The 22,831-nt window shown below is 40.1% G+C and overlaps 1 protein-coding gene across 1 annotated transcript in view; it reads left to right on the top strand.

Annotated features, from left to right (window-relative positions):
- Positions 1 to 5,746: 5,746 nt before the first annotated feature.
- The window catches only part of dagla (diacylglycerol lipase, alpha), a 190,646-nt gene continuing 173,561 nt past the window's right edge, over positions 5,747 to 22,831 (top strand). Inside the window, exon 1 of the mRNA XM_052029291.1 lies at positions 5,747 to 5,849. The gene's annotated coding sequence lies outside the window, so the exon portion shown is untranslated. The remainder of the gene's footprint in view (positions 5,850 to 22,831) is intronic.

Raw genomic sequence — 22,831 nt, 5'->3', positions numbered from 1 at the left:
GCTGATGCTGGAAACCTGAAATAAAAGCAGATATACTCAGCAACTGGAGAGAGAAACAGAATCACCAACTTGGTGTTAACTCTTTTTAGCACTGCAGCTATGCTTTTAAAAATTCTCCCCCAGAATTATTTTGCTTCCCTTGACTTCAGGACTGAAGAGAAATGTAAGACTTTGTCACACACCTTTTCATTAAATAAGATGTTTTATGTTACATTTGATAAGTTCTTTTTTTCTAAAATGTTCCTTCACACGATTGTTTTCGGTGTCTCTAAGAAAGCTGCTGTTGGGCTGATTGCTATGTTGTGCATAAAATAGGGTAAATTGATACGTTGTGTCCTTCCCTCCTATGTGAATCAAACTTCCATCCGTTAACTATCTTCCATTTGATCATGCGAGAAGTAGTGAATTTACCTTTTAGGGAACAAAGAGAAAGATTGTGGCAATACAGCATTATGATTTATTAACATGTTACTTGCATTAATGATTTTGATACACCTTTAAGGTATTTCCAGCTCCTCTGGAATTCTTTAAGAAAGACAAAGGTCATTAAGTTAGTGCAAGCAAGATCAAATAAGAATCTAAAAAATTGTTATGGCACAGAATGAGACCATTTGGCCCGTCAAATCCATGCTGGCTCCTTGTACAGTGATTCCATCAGTTCTTCACTCTTCCTTCATAGCCTTGCAAATTATTCATTTTAAAGCGCTGATCCAATTCCTTTCTGAAGCAGAGATTGATTCTGTTTTCAACATCCTTAAAGGCAGGAAATTCCAGATCATAACTTCTCTGTAAATAATATCACTTTTCCTTTGTATCTTCTGCCCCATATTTTGCCCCATCTGCTAATCATCATCTACTAATGAGAACAATTTCCCTCCATTTTCCCTATCTAAACCAGTCATGAACGTGCACCTGTATCAAAGCTTCTCTCAGGAGAACATGCTCTAAGGAGATCAATTCCAGCTTCTCTAGTCTCACCTTAAAGCTGAAATTGTTCATCCCTAGAATAATTCTGGTATATTTTTTCTGCACCCTCTCCTGGATAATGCTGTCCTTCCAAAGTATGGACCTGAAATGGATGGCGTAACTGCTGTCTTAGCCTAACTACTGTTTCCCACATGGTCAACATAACTTCTCTGCTTTTGTACTTTGTGTCCCTATTTATGAATCCCAGCATCCCATATGTCTTTTTGGTATAAACTCTTTCAACATGTCCTGCCACTTTCAAGGATTTATGGTTACATACACCCAGATCTCTTATCACCGTTCATCTGCCTCTTGTCTACCCATTCAGCCAGCTGATGTCATCTTGCAATATATAGCTATAATCTTCAGTGCTTACCATACTTCCAAGCTGTGTGCTGTGCACAGATTAGGAAATTTTATCCCACATTTCCATTGCCAACTTTGAAAAACTAATGTTTACTACTTTGTTTTTCTGTCATTAGGCCATTTTCCTATTCATTCATCCTTTGACCCTTTAATTTCATGAGCCTCAATTTTGCTGAGCAGCCTTTTGTGTGACACTTGATCAAATGCCTTATCAAATGCCTTATCAAATGCCTCTATATATGCAACATCCACTGCATTCCCTTCATCAATTCTTTTCTGGCACTTCAGTCAGGTTAGTCAAACACAATTTGTCCTTAATAAATCCAGGCTGATTCTCCTTTATCAATTCAAATTTCAAGAACATACCAAAAATGGAAGGCTGTGATCATAGAGACAAAATAAGTGAAAATGTTTAATTCAGCTAAAGAAACAAAGGACTGCAGATGCTGGAATCCAGGTGAAAAACACGATGATGCTGGAGGAACTGAACAGGCCAGGCAGCATCCGTGGAGAAAAGCAGGTGGTCAATGTATTGGGTCAGGACCCTTCTTCAGGACTGAAGATAGGAAAAGGGGAAGTCCAATATATAGGAGGGAAAAACAGAGCAGTGATAGGTGGAGAAAAGAGAGGAGGCGGGGTGGGCACAGCGTGGTGATAGGTAGATGCAGGTAAGAGATAGTGGTAGGCAGGTGTGGGGGAGGAGAGGAGAGCAGGTCCACCGGGGGATGGGTGAAAGGTTAATGCAAGGAGCCTCACAGGTAAGATGGATGACTTGAGGTTGTGAATCAGCACATGGAATTATGACATAGTGGCAATCACAGAAATGTGCCTGAGGGAAGGATAGGAATGGAAGCTACATATTCCTGGGTATAGTAGTTTCAAGTGTGACAGGGATAGGTAGGTGATGACCCCACCACCAAGCATATCTTCCCCTCCCCACCTCTTTCTGCCTTTCGCAGGGACCGGTCTCTCCACGACTCCCTAGTTCACCCCTCCCCCACCTATCCTGCTCTCACCCCAGGAATTTCCTACTGCCCCCGCCATAGGTGCAACACCTGCCCCTACACCACCTCCATCCAGGGACCCAAACAGTTGTGAGAGAGATCCACCTGCACCTCCCTTAATATCATACACTGCATTCGGTGCGCCAAGTGTGGCCTCCTCTACAGTGGTGAGACCAAACACAGGCTAAGTGACCATTTCGCAGAACGCCTGCGCTCTGTCCGTAACCACGATCTACGTCTCCCCATTGCCAGTCACTTCAACTCCTCCTCCCACACTATCACTGATATGTCAATCCTTGGCCTCCTCCACTGCCAGGAGAATTCCAAGTGCAAACTGGAGGAACAGCACCTCATTTTCCGTCCTGGAACCTTACAGCCTAATTCCATGAACATGGCACAAATGCACTTTTAATCTTAAAGAGTTAAGCAGAAAAGATTCACAAGAATGTTGCCTGAATCAGAGGGTTTGAGTTATAAGGACCACCATGCTTCTTCCCTTCTTCCCTTTCCTAGCCTCTTTTTTTATTTCCCTTCTCTCCATACCTTTGACCCATCCCCCGGTGGATCTGCTCTCCCCTCCTTCCCCACACCTGCCTATTACTATCTCTTACCTGCATCTACCTATCACCACCTTGTGCCCACCCTGCCTCCCTTCTTTTCTCTACCTATCACTGCTCTGCTTATCCCTGCTATACATTGGGCTTCCCCTTTTCCTGTCTTCAGTCCTGAAGAAGGGTCCTGACCCGAAACGTCGACTGCTTGCTTTTCTCCACGGATGCTGCCTGGCCTGCTTTCCTCCAGCATCATCGTGTTTTTCATTTGCTTAATCAGCTGATGGATCTCCATTTGTCCCTTTTACCTTGCTCTGTGTTTTTTCATAGGCACAAGGCAGATAAGAGGGAACCAGATAAAGGTGTTTGAAATTATAAAAGATTTTGACATTGTAATTTAAAAATTGCGATTGTTGGACAGGCAGTAGCCTTAGGATATGAATTTAAGAATGAAATAGAGATTACAAGTTTTCTTTTTACATAATAGATTGTTAGAATACGCCTGAATAGAAGTAATGGTGGAAGCCCAAATAAGAATAGCTCTTAAAGGATAAGTGATAAACATCTGAAAGAATTACACTTACAAAGGTATTTGTACAGGCCAGGTGAATGGGAATCAGTCTGTCAAGAGCTGAGGACAAGTACAGATGGTTGAATAGATTCTTTGTGCTGTAAAGTTATGATTTTATTTGATTTGTAACACAATATCTAATCACCAGATTTCTATCTTGGAAGACAACAATGCAAATGTCTTGGCTCTTTGGGAGAGTTTATCTTTGTAAATGGTGAGAAACTAGAAGCAGTGTTAGTCCAAGGAGACTTGGGTGCCTGAGTCCACCTGCTTAGATGATGAAAATGTCATGGTCAAGTACAGAAAATAATCAAAAAGGCTATTGGAATGCTGACCTTCACATTTAAAGAACTGGATATGTTGTAGCTATATAAAACTCTGATTAGACCACCTCTGAAGGACTGTGAGTAGCTCTGGATGCCATATTTTAGAAAGAATAGTTATAGAGTCAAACTGCACAGAAACAGGCCCTTTGGCCCAACTTGTCCACAACGACAAAGGTGTCTTTCTGAGCTAGTCCCATTGGCCTGTAATTGCCCTCTAAACCTTTCCTATCCATGTACCTGTCCAAATGTCTTTTAAACATTGTAATTTTACCTGCCTTTACCGCTTTCTCTGGCAGCTTGTTCCATATACCCACCATCCTCTGTGTGGAAGAACTTGCCTCTTAGGTCCCCAATATGATTGCCCTGAATGCAGAGTAGATCAGAATTATACATGAATGTTGTTACATTCCAAGGAGAGATTACTGAAATTAGGGTTGTAATTCCTGGAATTTAGTGAATTAAGGAGTAATTTGATTGTGTTTTGGGGAACTAATACTGTAGTGAGATGGAAACTATTTTTGTAATTAACAGTCTAGGACTAGGAGATGTTGACTGAAAGTTTGAGCCAGGCCTTTCAAGAGTGAAGTTAGGATACACCAATAAATACAGGGAGTTATAGAAGTTTGAAATTAGTGGTAGGATTAGTTGTTGTTGATTTTAAATCCAGGATTAATATTTTATAACTAAAGGTATTCAGGGATACCCACCTCCTATTTCCACCCATGTTCCCATGAAAAGCTTTTGCATGAGCAAACAAGTTCATTACATTTCCTAAGGATGTCTGAATACCACATTATCGGTTCAGATATCTGATTGATTTGCAGAATTCTCCCACATAAGAGATTAGTTGATTGCACCAAAAATGGATCTAAAGTAGGTCAAAATGATATAGTGGAATCATTGGCTGAAACCGTAGCGTCTAGAAGACTGAGCTGAAAGATGAGGTGCTGTTGCTCAATTTTTGAGTTCCATAAGAAGAGGTATTAGGTCAAGAGGAGAGTGGCCTGAAATGGGATGGAGAATTACCGTGATAGGTAAACAAAGGTTTGGGGAATGGAGGTGCTGTATGGAAGTTACCCAATTTGCATTTAGTTGCCGTGAAGAAGGCAAGACTACACCATCAGCAGTAAAGACTACTAGCATTAAAGTGCTGCCTTAAACTCACCTTTTTGACAAAACTTCTGGCCTCCACTAACATTTCCTCATTTTATTTAGTATCCATTGAACAGTAATGAAATGCTCTGATGCCCTGACTTTTTAAAACATGTTGTAATAATCATGCCTTAGCAATGTGTACATAGCGCATTGCTACTTTGAACATGGATCAGGTGAATTTATTTTATGGAATTGTGTTTACCTTTAAATAAAGCTTGCATTTCACTTCCTCAGGGTTTTCCCAAACAAATGTAGTGTAATTATGTATATTGTGGGAAACAATACAAAATTTGTGCAAACAGCATTCAGTTAATCTGAGTTAGTGAATGATGAAATTCACTAGAAATACAATATTCCTAAACTAAATCTGACATTTAATAACAATATATTTTTGCTATGCAGTCTTTAAAGTAAAATCCTTCATCTAAAGTGTATTTGATAGATATCGATATCAGAATATTTCAGACGCACTGTTATTTTCCAAATGCAAAATTGTGAAACTTGTGAGCTAAATTGTTTCGGGCAATTACCGTCGGTCTGCGGCAACACATTGCGATCGTGTGTGACGCCGGTATGTGGAGGAGGTGTTGCACCTTTTTATTACGGTCACTTCCTCATGACTAATGCTCGTCTGATTTGAGCCGCAAAAATCTCCAACAGCATTTCACGTCCCGCCAGCACCCCCGCCCCGCGTCCGGGCAGGGCCGCGCGCGCTCGCTCTCCCGCCGGCCGCGACCGGGCTCGCTCCGCGGCCGCGCGCTCTCCTTTTCCTCTCGCGATGTTTGGCCAGCGCTGCCGCTCCGGGGCGCCGGTTGTTCATCGGACCTGGATGCAGAGCGGGTACGGGGGAAAAAGATGGAGACAGCGGCGGAGCCTGCAGGGCTGCGGCTGAACAGTCTCCGTCACCCAGGTAAGGACGAGCCTTGGGGAGGTCGGCGAGATAGAGCTCGGCGAGTGTCGGAAAGCCCCGGGAGGATGGAGCGGGTGGAGAGCAGCGAGCGCCGAGGCGGGGGACTGACACCTCGGGTCATACCCGTCAAACGGATCAGTCGGGGGGTGTAACCAAAACCGCCCGGCAACATGATCGGGCAGCGAAGATTTGGTCTGTCACGGGGTAACGGGGCAAAGGCATTTAAAGGTTACAAGAGGCAGGGGTAGCGGAGAGGAGACGCGGCGTGTCTGCGGGGTTGCAAGGGGCAGACGGGGTTGCGAGGTGGGGCGTGGAGCAGATGAGGTCAGACTGAGGGATGTCAAGGGAGGAATGCAATAAGCGTGCGGTTTGCCGGAGGGATTGTTGGAGAGCATGGCGCAAAGGCGTGATCCTTCTGAACAGATAGAAGGGGGGAGAAGGATGGTTTGTCGGAAGAGTTGCACTAGGTGAAACCGATTAGAGATGTGATTGGGAGACTGTGGAAACGAGCAAAGGCTGGCTATGATTGGGTTCTACGAACAGAGTGGAGTTTATCTGAGGCTCACTGACGGGGCAGAGAGTGGCTATCCAACGGGAAATCCCAGAAATAAAAGCATTTATGAAATTTATTTGACGGAATTGGTAGTAGAAACAGACATTGTTTTTGAATATATACAGATTTCATCTCTCCCTCATTGATAAGATAACCACCGTAGAGAATGAGGTCTGCCTGAAGGGTTAGTCTGGTGAAAAGATGCAGTGTTGAGGACTCAATAGGAGGAAACCGAGAATGCTTGACTTCGAATGGATGCTTCAAAGAGGAATGGAAATGACACGAGACTGAGAGAAGACAGTGCACGAGTGATGCAAATAGCCAGAATTTTGAGTTTTTAATGGTAATGTCACTTCACGTTGTCATTGGGACTCTCTTTTCTGATGTCTGCTGCAGCCAGGTGTTAGTCTTATGCAATTAGTGTCCAGCAAAAGTAATGTCATCAAACTGGCGAATAGTCCAATCACAATGAAGAATGTTCTCAACAAAATTGGGAAGTAAAACACAGAATTTTAATAAATGGATTAACCATTTTAAAAGGCCTGAAATTAAGATTAGAATGCACATGATTAAATTTAGAAACTGAAGTAGTATGAATTTAAGAAATGTTTCAAATCTGTTATAGCTTGAATTGCTTAAAGCAATTTTATTTTTTTGGGAGAAGTTGTTATAAGTTTTTGCACATCATTAAAAGCTAATAACAATGGATAGTATTTTACAACAAGAACAGTTTGTATATAAAATTCTCATCAGTGCAATGTTTTGCACTCTTTGAGCACAATCTAGAACAGGGAAACATTGACAACAGAATATTTGCATTTAACTGCCCATGTGCTTCAAATGTTGCAGACAGTTTTGCTGTCATCAGGATTCAAAATGCTGTCTACTAGTTAGTGTATTTGACAAAGCATCCCAATCAGTTTCCAAGCTTGTACTGCTTTTTGGTATAATCCTGTTATAATGCATCTTGAACTGAGCTGCAATATATTTGTATTCAATGAGAGACATAGAATACATTTCTAAGTATTGTCTGAGTAAAAAAAAATTAGTATTTTTTCCCAAATTGTAATGCACAAGATGAGGCTGATGAAGCAATAAGATATCATTTTGATTAATTAGACACATGTTAGAACAACCCTAGTGGGCAAAATTTTGGATGAATTAGACACATGTTAGAACAACCCTAGTGGGCAAAGTTTTGGAAAGATAAACAACTTTTAAATGTATGCAACTGTGGAGACACAAGACTGCCAATGCTGCAAAAAAAAACCAAACTGCTGGAGGATCTTGGTGGGTCAGGCAAGATTTGTGGAGGCAGAGGGATTGTTGACATTTTGGGTTAGGACCCTGCATCAGGACTGGGAGTGCAGAGGGGAGGTAGCCAGAATAAAGAAGGGAGAGGGAGGGGCTGGAAGGCGATAGGTGGAACCAAGTGAGGAGGGGTTTGATGTGCAGATGGAGGGGAAGGGATGCAGTAGGGAGACAGCAGCTGGTGGGTGATAGTAGAAACAGGATAAGGAGAGGGGGAGAAAAAGGGGCAGATAGAGTCAGAGAATGGGGGAGGGTGGAGGTTGAGACAGATGCTGGAAGGTGAAATGTGAAGACACATGAGGCTGCAGATGCTGGAATCTGATATGTAAGGAAGTGATAAGTGGAACCAGGTAAGGGAGGGTGATGGGCAGATGGAACCACTTTGGGGAGGGGAATGAAACTGGGTAATGGGGGGGGGGGGTGGTGTGGGTGTTGGGAAAAGAAGGCTGAGAGAACCTGGATGGATCAGAATGATAGAGAAAGGAACACAGTACTTGCAGTTTACCTGAAATTGGAAAAATCAATATCCATACCACTGGGTGGTAAACTACCCAGGTGGAATATGAGGTGTTTGTTCTTCTAGTTTACATTTGGTCGCACCCTGGTAGTGGAGAAGACCGAGGACAGACGGGCCAGTGTAGGGATGGGAAGGGGAGTTGAAATGGCATGCAACTGAGAGCTCAAGATAGCCATTGCAGACAGAGCAGGTGCTCTGCAATAAGGTCACTTGGTCTCGCTGATGTAGGGGAGGCCACAGTGAGAGCACTGAATGCGGTACACAAGGTTGGAGGAGGTGCATGCAGGTCTTTGCCTGACCTGGAAGGGCTGTTTGTGTTCCTGGATGGTGGTGAGGGAGGTGGTTTAGGGGAAAATATTGCTCCTCCCAGGGTTGCAGGGGAAAGTGCTAGGGGATGGGGAGGGATGAGTGGACCAGGGAGTCTGAGGAGTGGTCAGCCATCTTGTTTGCCTGTCATTCAAATGACAGGTATTGACAATATTTGTAAGCTCCTGAGCAGGTAGGGACAAGTCTTTATTTTAAAAGAAACGTTAACTGAAGGGCAGTTGGAGACGAGTCTGGAGATTGTAAATTAGAACAGTGGAAAGTGCACTGAGGCAAAGTATTTCATTTATTATGATTGTGTCAGCTTTGTGAATGTTGATCTGCTTTTGTGATCATCTGAAGAAAATCTTGAGTTCTAGCATTCTGGCTTGTATAATTCAATAAAACTGATTTTTGACAATACTGGAAATACTCAGCAGGTTAGGCTGCATCTGTGGGGAAAGAAACAGTGTTAATGTTTCAGGTCAACCTGCTGAATAGTTCTACCATTTTCTGTTTTGAATTTGAATTTTCAGCATCTGAAGTTCTGGTTTTGCAACACTTATTTTGAAGCTGGTGTGAGCTTGCTCCAAGAGATTAAAATATGGTGTTGTTTGATTCACATTGGAATTTATTTTGTTCGATAAATTGCAACCTGTTACTGCTTTTGTGGTAATAAAAAGTTAAATGTTTTGGAAAATGGAGTGAATTTTTTTGCTTCAAACCAACTTTGAGTTTAAAAAGATAAACAGGAAAACTGTTTACAATTATTTATATTCCTCCATTCATTGTGACCACATTTAATTCATATTTGCCGATGGAGTTTCAACAGGAATTTTGGGGTTTGATGACTAACCAAAAGAGCTACTGGACCTCCAACTAGTTGTTTTAAGTTGTGTATTGCCTTCAATAAATGTAAATTAAAACTAATTAACTTGTGATTTAGAGTTACCTGTGTTATGGACCTGTGTCAGAGCATTAATGTTATCTTGTTGCGATAGTTTTTGCATAATTAGTGCATATTTAGTCATTTGGGTAACAGTCATCCTTGAAAGACTAATTTATGTTTTAGCATGATACTGGAACAAGAGAAATACACACTTCCTAATTCATTTACCACAAAGTGGTTGTTTGTAGCAATGCTTATTTGAGGAAAAAACTTAGAATTGTCATGGATGGTAACTTAAGGTTTGATTTTGGATTTGAACAACTTGTATTTTGCTGGTCATGATTGGCTAAATAATTGCACTTTGAAGCATGACTTAAATTGGCAAAATTACTGAATTAATATTTTAAAAGTAATAACTGCGAACAGCAAGGTATGGTTGGAGAAATACTCCTATACTTAAGGAAACAATTATATAAAATCTTGCTTTCTGAAGAGAATGCTTCCTTCATTTTTTTTCCATTAGAAAGAATTATGACGACTGTTCCCTGACAACAACTTGAGGAAGTAGCTGAAATATATTGACTGTGGAGGTCCCCTTTTTGATCTCTGGGGCACTTTGTGTTTAAAAGAAACTTTCACTTCTAAAGCATGTTTTTATATCCTTGGGATACTCAAATGCTCTACATAAAAACAATTCTTTTGGCGTGTATTCTTGTTATATTGTAAGCAAACATGACACCAATTTGTACATAATACCCCTTGAAAACAAAGGTGACAAATTATCGGTTAATCTGTTCTGATATTACTTGAAAGACAAATGTTGGCCATATCATTAAAAACTATTTGGGTTGTGCAGTATTCATGTGGGAGGTGAGACAGATGTTAAGACACAATTTAGGGAGTTAGAGCAGAACTCGTTTGTTCCTTGGCTAGGTGGGAGTAATTCACTTTCCCAAATCCAAACACAATCTCTCAATTCATATGCTCTTGAGATTCGTGAATAAACTACAAACATTTGGAAGTAGTACCAGAAAAGTACTGCACTGGTGGTCTCCTTCAATTTCAAGAAATCATACTTTTGGGAGGAGAGAACTTTACTTTCAAAAAAGAAAAAAAACGAGCAAAGGAAAGAGCTCTTTTATTGGGGAGAAATGGGAAAAAGAGCATGAGTGTAGTGCAGAGATGGTTTTTACTTCTGAGGGTTGACATTTTTGGAAGGTCATCCAATTTTAAAGCTGGTTCATTGGAATTTCATTTGAAGAAAGTTTAGTAGATGTGTTTCAGTTCTAATTTTGCCAGACTTAACACAAGTGTAATTGGCAGTTGGAATGATGACCAGGGGTTTCTGTCAGGAGTGCCTGCTAATTTCTGAAGTTAACTAGCACTGTGAGAAATGAAACACTATATATCTTCTTTAACAGGTCTTTTTTTAAAGTGAAAGATTGATTTTTGGTTATCGAAGTGGTTAATGTGATAGATTCAAGTAAGTAGCACCAAACTTTTGATGCAAGAAATCTGAAACAAAATGGAAGCTGGAGAATCCTTGGACATCTGAACATAAGGAAATAAACGATGACAGGTACTTGTGAGAAGTTGTTTTGTGAAAAGTAACATTTCATTGAATCTTTTTAATTAGTGATGAAATATGTTTTACAATCTTGAGTGTTGTATACTTATTGCTTAGTGAGCTGGCTAATAGTAAACTGAAAAGCAATTATCACACAAGCGGGGCATGAGGAGCAGAACTGTTGGTCACATGAGCAAAAAAAAGTTATGTGGGAGAACCTCCTGATCCAAATGGGTGAAGAAGAATAAATAATTACTTAGAGGTGAGGGTTATAATGGGGTGCAGCTTACTATGTATGGTGCTGAAAGGCCAAATGGGATCAGGTGCTCAGTTGTGTGAGAAGAAATCCTATGAATTGTGTAGCTGGAGAAGATTGGTGTAGAATTATGTTATTCTTCCAATATGCTCAACGTTTGTTTTGTGAGGGAAATAATGACGAACTGAGTAATAGAAAGTTAATACTAGGATCGAGTATTAGTTCAACACTTTAGTGGCAGAAAAATTTCTTTTTCATTGCATCGTGCTTGAAGCAACTGTGGCATCATTAAAACATTTCGTTCCCTCAGATACAACAGGTTATTAGTTCAAATGTTGCAGGAATTTCATTTTATTATTCAATTGCAGAAATAAGGTAAACAGTGATATCTTCAAAGCTCAGTTATTTTGCATTTTGTAGCTGTACATAAAAGTCCAGGGAAAAATAATCTGGGAGTTGATCAATGAGAGCAAATTTGAGACATAGTATAATGATAGATAGTCTCGGGTGGAGCATGAAATCAAAGAATACTTTCTTCCCTTTGAGGTGACTTTTTAAAAAATGTTACTTTTTAATAAGGAAGAGAGAGAAAACCAACTTGTCAGCTTTCAATTTTGTTTTGTCTCCTTTCAATAACTTTGAGATCATAAATAATGACGGATTGTTGAATACAAATGGGTTCCCATTCTCAATGATGGAGAGTTCCAGCCTGTGAGTTCAAGAGATGACATTAAGGTATTTACCACCATCATCAGCAAGAAGTCAAAGTAGTTGAATTACTTTAACCTTCTGGGTTTCTACAATTACAGAAGCCAGTCTTCAGTCCGTATGATATCAGGAAGTGGGTGAGCACATGGGATTCAGCGAAGGCTCTGAGCATCCCATATGTATCCTGAAGACGTGTTTAAACTAACAGTATTACTTCCAGTGCAGCTGCAACTTGTAGAAAATTGCCCAGGTATGCCCTGTCTGGAAAAAGTGGGACCATTTCAATCTGGCCAATTGCCACCTACTCTCAATCATCAGCAAAGTGAAGAAATGTTTCATCAACAGTTAAATGTAACTCCAACAACATGCCACTACGTAGGTTCAAAGTCCCCTGCTTGATATAGCAGACTTTTTACCTTCAGCATTAGCTCTCCCATCATTGGCCCACTGTGGCTGCAATTTTCAGTCTTGTACTTCAGTAATTCATCAAGGCTTCGCTCAAATCCATGAGGTCCTCTTCCAAAAATGATGAGGGCAGCAGATGCATGGGGAAACCATTTCTTGTAGGTTCCTACCCAAGTGGTATCATGATTTGGAAATTAATTGCCAGCACTGTATAATTTGTGTCAAAATTCTTGAACCCCTTTTGCATAACAGCATTGCAGTAGTTCTTTTGCCTCTTGTACTGCTGTGATTGAATGCCGTCTTCTCAAGGGTATTTAGGGCTGGCCAACAAATTTTGACTTGGCCAAATTGTCCCCATCCCATGAATGGATTTAAAGTCTCTGGCCCCGAACTGACGTCTGGATTAGACATATCTAACTGAATTAGGTCAACTATTTTTCATTTTTGTGTTCAGTTTATGTGGAGGGATATTTGGGCTGTAAATAATTCTTTTGGATTTTGCATTTTGTAGTAGATAATTATCATAGGTACTTGTTACATGAAATGTGAGGTATGATTAAAATGAAATTTAGCCTTTAATATCCTTTACAGTTTGCACTATCCACATTAAAATGAAAAGTTGCCATTTTAAGACAGATGAAGGAATTTTCTATTTCATTAATAGAATTTGATTTTTATCATTTTGCTTTTATCCAATAAAACAATGCAATAAAAGTCAAAGTCACAGGGAAAACTTGGTGGTTTGTACTTTGTACCAATCTAGATTGTGGTAAAATAACTTTAATTTGTTTCTCATGATTAAGCTGTATTTGATGGAATGGTTATAAAATATTAAGGGACCCATTAGTTTCCTTTAAAGTACAGGTGTTCTGCATACTAAATTCTATTATCCTTTGCCAAGAAACAAACCCATGCTGCTAAGAGCCTGTTGGGCTTATAGCCTGAAACTTTAATTAACCACTTTGGTCTCTCGTGGAGCTATTTGTTTTAGGTATTTGCTTAAAAAATTGTTATTGATGTTGTAGCTCACATCTTTTATTGATCTCACTACTTTAGAGCAGAATTCTGACAGCTGAAAGTTCTTAATAGCCATTTTATACATTGAAAATTAATTCAAATTCTTTTTTTCTGAAAAATGTAGTTGCTGCTCTGGATTTCTATCAGTTAGGTAAAAGAGTTAATGTATAATATTACCAACAGTGAAATTAATAGTTTACAAACATCTTCATTAGTAGCAGGAGAAGCCCCTTGAACCTGCTCTATCATTCAATAAAATCATGGCTGATCCAGTTGTAACCTCAACTTGGCATTCATGCCTTGCCCTATTCAACTTTCATCTATTTTGCGTATCTAAAGCCTATCCACAAAATATTCAAAGACACTTTCACTGTCCTTGGAGTTCCACGGTCTCTCAACACTATGAGATAAGAAAATTCCTTTATCTGTCTTAAATTAGTAACTCTTACTTTTACAGGGATAGTGCAAGGTGTAAAGGATTTTTTTTGCCAACTCCATTTTTGTTTGGTATTAGCTTAAGTTTTGAGAATGCAGATATGCAGTTCAGAGTAGTAAAGAAAAAAAGGAGAGGAAGGATTGTGTTGTAGAGTTCTTTGTTTGAGCAGGGGTCCCACAGGTACAAACACCTTCTAATCTACAAATAGCAATTAAACACGAGTGATTTCAAGTTATGTTTAATTACAGTAATTAGATTTATGGTTTTAAAAGGAAGTAATAGAATAAAGCATATACTCTGCATTGTATAATGCCCTTGCATCATAATGTAGTGCAACTCATTTGGAGGTCCTCTGGTGTCTTATAATATTTCTTGCGTTGTGTCTCTTGATCGAACTAGCGGGGAAAAAAAACTTGTTTATGTATTGCAGCATTCGTATGTAGGGTATTACCAAATGCAAAATTACATACCATTCACTGAGTAGAAACAGGCCATTTGATTTAGTTTGTCTGTGCTGGTATTTTTGACATGAGCTTCCTCATGCACTAATTAATACAGTCCTCAGTACTGTGATATGTTCTGGTTCCCAGAGTGCAGGAAGGAAGTGTTGGCATTCAAGCAGGCACAGAGGGTTTTTTCCAGTGCTGAAGAAGCATGGGAATGTGGAAAGACTTGATGGATGGGCTCTTTTTTTTCAGGGAACAGAAGAAATTTAGGAGAGACTTAATCAAGGTGTTAAAATGACAGTGAATTGGAAGGATGTATTGCCTTTCGCAGAGGGACCAATAAGTAAGAGGGCACAAGTAGGAAGAAGGAATAAAGGGGCTTTAGGGAAATAAGCTTTTCACTCAGTGGCTGGTGGGGTCAGGAGTAAGATATTAGTAACTTCAATGTGACACATATTTGTGATAATTAAACGTATGTTTCATGATGGTCCACATTTCATTGTCAATGTGGCGAAACTGAACCAATGTAAAATCTACTGAAAGTTAGTTTTCAAAATAAATTTATTGGTGAGGTGTATTTTGATGTGTATAAATGATTTAGATGCCAATGCACAAGGCTTGATCAGTAATTTTGCAGATGACACAAAATTAGGAGGTATTGTTGATAGTGAAGAAGGTTATTGTAGATTATAGGGGATTCTTGATCAGTTAGGGAAGTGGGCTGAGGAGTGGCAAATGGATTTCAATACAGATAAATGAGAGGTGATGCATTTTGGCAAGTCAAGCCAGCATAGTACTTAAACAATGAATGGTAGGGCAATGGGGAGTGTAATGGAACAGAGGGATCTAGGAGTACAAGTGCATAGTTCATTGAAAATGGCGTCACAGGTGATGAAAAAGGCATTTAGCACACTGGCCTTCATCAGTCAGGGCATTGAGTATAGAAGTTGGGACATTATGTTGCAGTTGTACAAATTGTTGATGACGCAGCACTTAGAGTACTGTGTACTGTTTTGGTCACCCTGTTATAGGAAAGATGTTAATCTGGAAAGAGTGCAGAAAAGATTTACAAGGATGTTGTCAGGACTAGAGGGTCTGAGTTACAGGGAGAGGTTGGTCAGGCTAGGTGTTTATTTCTTGGAGCGTAGAAGAATGATGGGTGATCTTACAGAGGTTTATAAAATCATGAAGGGTATAGATAAGGGGGATGGTAGCAGTCTTTTCCTCAGAGTAGGGGAGTCTAAGACTAGGGGTATAGATTTGGGGTGAGAGAGGAAAGATATTTAAAAGGGGCTTGAGAGGCAACTTTTTCACGCAGTGGGTGGTGAGTATATGGCATGAGCTGCCAGATGAAGTGATTGAGGCAGGTACAATAGTATCATTTGAGAAGCACTTGGATAGGTACATGCAGGGGCAGGGCTTAGATGGATATGGGCCGAACACAGGAAATTTGGACTAGATGGTTGGGCACCATGGTTGGCATGGACTCATTGGGCCGAATGCATGCTGTATTGCTCTATGACATTCTTATAGCATCCATTGTAGTAATTAATGCTGATGTTTTTCTACAGAAGTGGGATAAACCTCACCAAATCAAGATCCATCTTTGTATGCTTGCTTTGGAGAAGTAGCTAAGACTTGGGGCAGTGTCGGTCATCAAAATCTACAGAACCTGTGGAATAAAGTAAAATGCTTTGTGCAGTAGCTTTGTAACTAGTAGTTGTAACCTGGTTCTGAAAAAATTAGGTTTGGAAAGGCTAGAGTAAATCCTTAAATCTAATTGTTTTCATGGATGCATTCCTGTTAAGATCCAATCCTTTGGGAATAATTTACAAGTAATATCCTCTGCAATATTGTTATTTAAGACTAGGTGTCCTAGGAATTTGTATGCATGTGTTGGAAGGTAGGAATAATTGTATTAAGCAGGAATAGAAATAGAGCTAGATTGAACAGAAGAAAAGCATTTGAAGAGGGAGAGCAGGAGAATGAGGGAAATGCAGAGGATATTAAGGTTGGTTCAAAGGGAAAGTAAGGTGACGTTTCAGTGATCAAGATGATGCCCTGTGGATGGGTGCTGTTTAACCGTGGGTCTGGGGCTCACCCACTCCAAATGATTGGTTTGGGAGAAGGATTATTGCTCAAGTGCGGTATATTGACATCAATTACCAAGTGACAGGATGAGCAATAACCATTCACCTTTGTTCACCTCCAGAAAGTGTAAAAATGTGAATAGGGAATTTCTTGCAACTTTACCATTCAGACTACATTTTTTTAAGACCCAGGAAATTTTGCTGTCATTGTGGTGTGGGTTCTAGGCTTTTTTTTGCTTTGCATTATTTGTGTCACATTGTGAACAAACTTATTCATCATTATCATGTTTGCCATTCTCCATGGGTAGGTCAGTAGTGCACAATAGAATTTGGGCAGTATTTACCAGAGTTTGGTTTTTGTTGATTTTTGGTGGCAGAAGATTGGTGCAATATAAATTAATTGTTCAGAGCATTAAGTTAAGGGTACAGAATACAGCTATGTACCATACCTTTTTTTAACATTTAATAGAAAGTTTGTAAGATTGATTTTTTTTTACATAATGTGGGAAATTTAATTTCATTTGAATCTGTTATGCATAGCCAGACAATATTAGAACCAGTCACTCCTGCCTGTTTGATTCCAGAAAATGCTGCCTTTGGGAGGAGGGGAGGGAGGAGAAGGAAGAAGAAATAAGGATGTCAATGGCTTTTATTTTTACCCTGCGGTCTCTTCATTAAGTAAGAAAAAGTAAGATAGTGGATTGGAAGGAGATGCAGGCAGCACAAATGTTGCAGCAGCTGCCTCAGAGCTCCAGGACCTGGGTTAAATCCTGGCCTTGGATGCTATCTGTGTGGAGTTTGCACATTTTCCCTTTTGAATGTGTTGGTTTCATCTGTGTGCTCTTGTTTCCTCCCATGTACCAAAATGTACAGATTGGTCTCTGTAAATTGTTCCCAGTATGTGAGTCATATAATCTTGGGGGAGTCTATGGAAATGGGAGAACAAAATGGGATTCGTATAGGATTAGTAGGGATGGATGCTTGGTAGCTGGCAGGATTTGGTGGGCTGAAAGTCATGTTTCTGTGCTGCATGACTCTGAGGTGAAGTAACATTACACTTGTACAAAGACTTGTGAAATATTGCACAGGAAAGCTTCTTTAAAAACTCACAGCAGCAAGGAGCTGAAATAAATGGTTTTAAGGTACCTGAGATTGCAGAAAAGTTGAGTATGTAATAAGACTGTAACCTGTTGTTGCTGGGAGCATTGATTGCTGAAACCAGGAATCAATTGAATCATCAATAACACATCAGGGTCCATGTGTTCCCATGGTAAAGGTATCAGAAACAAGAAGGCATAAGTTTGAGGTGAGAGGAAGGAGCTTTGAAGGGGATTTGAGGGGAATTTTTATTTTTACAGTGTGGTTGATATCTGCAAATCCCTGCCAAAAGAGATGGACTCTGGATACAGTCATTACATTTTAAGAGACAGAAGGATACAGACCCATTGCTGGGAAGTTGGATTAGTATAGATGGGCAAAATGGTTGGCATGGACATGGTGGGCTGAAGGGCCTGTTTCTGTGCTGTACTATTCTGGCTCACAGTGCACTAATAGTTCGACTTCTCCATCAGCATTCTCAAAAACTCTACTGTTTGAGTTGTGGTGCTATCATCCAGAATTCAAAGAAGGTAGCTTCAAGACAAATATTGGACTATTAAATACAAGGATTGGCTTCAGTTTCTATATTTTCAAAAAACCCTCATCACCTGATAAGTAATGGTGCTTGGTTTTCTCATTGACTTGATTGGAAAACGATAAATTAAAGATTAACTACATAATTTGCTGCTCTCACTAAATGCTGGACAAAGACTAAAACGTTGAGAGAATGAATACAGACATGTTTGGTACTTGTGTGTATTTATAAACTAATTTTTATAAATGATGGGCACTAGATTAAGCTGAAGGGTTGCTTTATCTATTCATCTCATCTATATACAAACTAATATCCATGACCCGGCGGTGTGATTTAAGTCATTTCATGAGATATTGGTTTGTGTCTAACTAATATTAGCACAGTATGTAAGATTTCTTTTAACATAGAACATTACAGCACAGTACAGGCCCTTTAGCCCACGATATTGTGCTGACACTTTATCCTGCTCGAAGATCTATCTAACCCTTCCCTCCTACATAGCCACCTATTTTTTTTTTATCATTCATGTGTCTATCTAAGAGTCTCTTAAATGTCCCTAATGCATCTGCCCCCACAACCTCTGCCAGCAGTGCATTCCACACATCCACCACTGTGGTTTTTTAAACAAAAACTTACCTCTGACATCCCCCTTATACCTTCCTCCAATCACCTTAAAATTATGCCCCCTCATGTTAGCCATTTTTGCCCTGGGAAAGAGTCTCTGACTGTCCACTCAATCTGTGCCTCTTATCTTGTACACCTCTATCAAGTCACCTCTCATCCAAAGAGAAAAGCCCTAGCTTGCTCAACCTATCCTCATAAGACATGCTCTCCAATCCAGGCAACATCCTGGTAAATCTCCTCTGCACCCTCTCTAAAGCTTCCACATCCTTCCTATAATGAGGTGACCAGGACTGAACACAATACTCCTAATGTGGTCTAACCAGAGTTTTATAGAGCTGCAACATTGCCTCGCGGCTCTTGAACTCAATACCCTGACTAATGAAGGCTAACGCACTATATGCCTTGACAACCCTATCAACCTGCACATCAACCTTGAGGGATCTATGGATGTGGACCCCAAGATCTCTCTGTTCCTCCACACTGCTAAGAGTCCTGCCATTAACCTTTTATTCGGCCTTCAAATTCGATCTTCCAAAGTGTATCACTTCACACTTTTCCGGGTTGAGCTTCATCAGCCACTTCTCAGTCCAGCTCTGCATCCTATCAATGTCCTGTTGTAACCCACAGCAACCTTCTAAACTATCCACAACACCACCAACCTTACTGTCATCAGCAAACTTACTAACCCACCCTTCCACATCTTCATCCAAGTCATTCATAAAAATCACAAAGAGCAGGGGTCGCAGAACAGATCCCTGCGGAACACCACTGGTCACCAACCTCCAGGCAGTGTGCGCTTCATCTACAACCACCCTCTGTCTTCTATGGGTGAGCCAATTCTGAATCCACACGGCCAAGTTTCTCTGGATCCCATGCCTCCTGACTTTTGAGTGTAATTTGTTATGTTCTTCGGGGCCATTAAGTCTCCAGAATTTAATTGTTTAATGGTCACAGTAGAGGTTCCATCTTCAAAACTATAGATTGTTTATATTAATATTATGAAAAGATTAGTTTGATACAGTTTAACTTCTTTCTGGAATACCCATTACTTTGTGCAAATTGTTTGATTGATTTTGACATGATTAATTGGAAATGATGATTTGTTATCTTCATTGTTTACTTTGCATGCTTTTAAGAACATATGAAATAGGAGTTGGCCATATGTCCTGTTACTTGTGGCACAGTAAGATCATGGCTGATCTCTTACCAAACTGCCACTATCCTCTACTACTCCTTATCTGTCATTTATTTATTGAAAATACAAAGATTTGTTGTCAAAAGATTACAAAAATCTTAAACGGCATAATGTATGGTTGTCTCAGATTGAAGAGTGGATGTTGACAAATTTGCTGCTTTTTGTGAAGTATCCAGCATAACTTTCTGGTGATGTTCTCTTTGTGCTTACTCAAACCCATTACTAAATCTGCACTACCTTTCTTGATTGTCTTCATCTTGTTGCAGTAATACAACATTATACTCAATCTCCCCAGATCAGCACTAACAAAAAGCCCTTTTTCATAAATTCTATTTCATAGTCAATGATTTTTTTCTGTTTCTGGGCTATCGTATGAGCACAATTAGATTCTCTGCAACTTTGTATACATTGCAACAACCTTATTAACTGCAGAACTTTGGCTATGTTTGCTTCTGTCCTGCAGAAATCCACATAGGTTTATTACCTCCCATTGTGCACAACTCACTTTTGCTGAGATTCTTGGATCTACCCTTGTTATTCCCCTAAGTCCTGTTGGCTTATCATGCTTTCCCCATCTATCTGTAAAGGCTTTCCACCTCTCAGTCTATTACTGGAGTAGTTCCTGTCCATTCTCCTACAACCATGTACATTTGAAATGCTATCTAAATCTTTATCCTCATCTTTAAATTTCTGTGGCCTTCAGAGGGGTAGAAGTTATACTTTATGCTGGACAGGAAAACCACCACAAGAGAAGCATGTCCTCTGACCATGAAAAAACAAACTCCATTAAGTATCAGAACTACCAACTGGCAATAATAAATACTCACGATTCTTTAAGTTGACTGATAAGCAGTCTGCAGCAGTCATTAGTAAATATGCTCCAACCTTTGACTGTGAAAGAGCATAAAGAGCGGTTTTATGCCAGTCTTGTTACCATGCCTAAGAAAGACAATCATCCTTGGGGACAAGAGTTGGTAAGGATGCTGATTTCTGAACTGATACTGTTGGTAATGAGAGAGTAGCAGAGTCTAATTCCAATGGCTGCCGCCTCAGCAGATGTTTTTCATGATCTTGTGATTACCAACATGACTTAGACGATGTGACAAACACAAAATCTGATGAAAGCACCCGTGTTCAAAAGACTAGCAGCTCTTTGACTATATCATTGGGACTTGAAGGATGTCTACATTACCAGAGTAATATGGGTGCTAATGACTGCTTGACAGATCATCAGCATACATACTCTTCAGTTGGGCCCCAGTATGATGAATGCACACTCTCGTCAAAGATAAACATGGATGATAAGATTTACCTTCACTTTCATTGTGCCTGCACAGCATTTGGCTTTGAGGAACAGGGTGTTTGAAGATCAAATCCTCAAACTTGGCACAAAACACATGGTCTACTGCATAGCAATGATTCTTGCTCTCCTGTGTAATTCTAAGATTTGGACATGTACAGTTGACACTTGAGGCACTTGAAAGATGCCACCAGTGCCATCTTCACAAAATGCCATTCTCTCAGAATGGACACTCTATTCCAAGCTCTGTCATAAGAGATTACCAGATGGATAGAGGTAAAAGACTGCTTTACGAAAATGCAACATCTCCATTGACTCCTGAGAATTCCTGGCTCATGATCACTCAAAGTGAAGAAGGAGCCTTTGGGATGGCACTGAGAGCTGTGTTGAGAGCTCATAATTGCCTGGTGTAAATGCCAGAAGAAGCATATCACCTTGCAAATTGCCCACCATCCTTCTCATCAAGCACATATTGCAAGAGTTTAAGAATCCTACATTAACCTTATTAGCATCCTCTGAATGCACAGACCTGGAGTGAAAGCAAGTTGTTATTGATCCCAAGGGAATGCCAAAGAAGAAGCAAGAACAAACAAACAACATTCCAAAGGAAACATAACCCTCATTCTTCAAGATCTCAGGAAGTGCAAGGAATTGGAGCAAATAGTGGCTAAAGTACTCTCTAGATTGATAATGAAGATTTCAATGTGGAGGATTGGAAGGCCTTAAACTGATATCATCAATTCAAGTGCTGAATCGTTAGGCTTCATCAGGAATAGTTTGACAAAAGTAATATTTAGATCAAGAAATTACTCTGGTAAAAGGAGAAAATAGCAAAACAACCCTGAAACTTCTTCAAACTATCAATAAATCAAGGCATGTGCGAGAAAGAAGATCAAAGAAATCTAGTGGCACTAGCGGAATGAGAAAGCAAGGGGAAACCCAACAGTTTGTAGAAGGGCTACTAAGGAAATTCATGATCGAAAGTTATGAGCGATCTCCCTTGCAATCCGAGAATAGCATTGCCCTCCTTGAGATCAAGATTATCAAAGGCAAATGGAAAGAGTGATTCCAACATTCCTAAACAGGGAGTCACATATAACAGGTAGCACCATAGGACCCATCCCCATAGCACTCAAAGTGAAATGATCCATCCAAATCCTTATCCCTTGCTGAGCTTTCTAATGCATTCAAGGCGATTTCTTTTTTAAAAAAAAAAGCAGACTCCATTCTAGACAGCATTCTGGCAGACATTTTTAAAGTTGGGGAAGAGGCTTTGATTAGCAGACTCCACAGCCTCATGGTTAAACTCTGGAATTATGAAGAAATTCCTGCTGGTCTGAGGAATATAAACATCGGTATCTTTAAAGAGTGGGATTGGTATGACTATGGGGACTATCATGACATCTGTCTCAACTGTTGGGGAAACTACTTGCCTGAATTCTCTTGGACCAACTTCTTTCCCTTCTGGAGAAACTCTGAAGCCTCACTGACTTTTGACCAACAAGAGGAACTGCTGACATGACCTTTTGTGACTACCCGAATCTACAAAAAAATGTTTGGAACATGACAAGATACTTCCTGGCTCCATGCACAGATTGTCCATAATGGACCCTGGTTATTCTCTTGCCCTCGATGTACTTGTAAAATGCCTTCGGATTTGCCTTAATTCTCTCCAGCAGTGATATTTTGTGACCCTCCTTTGCCTTCCCAATTTCCTTTTTAAGTGCCTCCC

This window comes from Pristis pectinata, chromosome 14 (genome assembly GCF_009764475.1).
Source record: "Pristis pectinata isolate sPriPec2 chromosome 14, sPriPec2.1.pri, whole genome shotgun sequence".
Taxonomy (NCBI): domain Eukaryota; kingdom Metazoa; phylum Chordata; class Chondrichthyes; order Rhinopristiformes; family Pristidae; genus Pristis; species Pristis pectinata.
The sequence above is the reverse complement of the archived record's forward strand: the minus strand, read 5'-3'. Positions and strand labels throughout refer to the sequence as shown.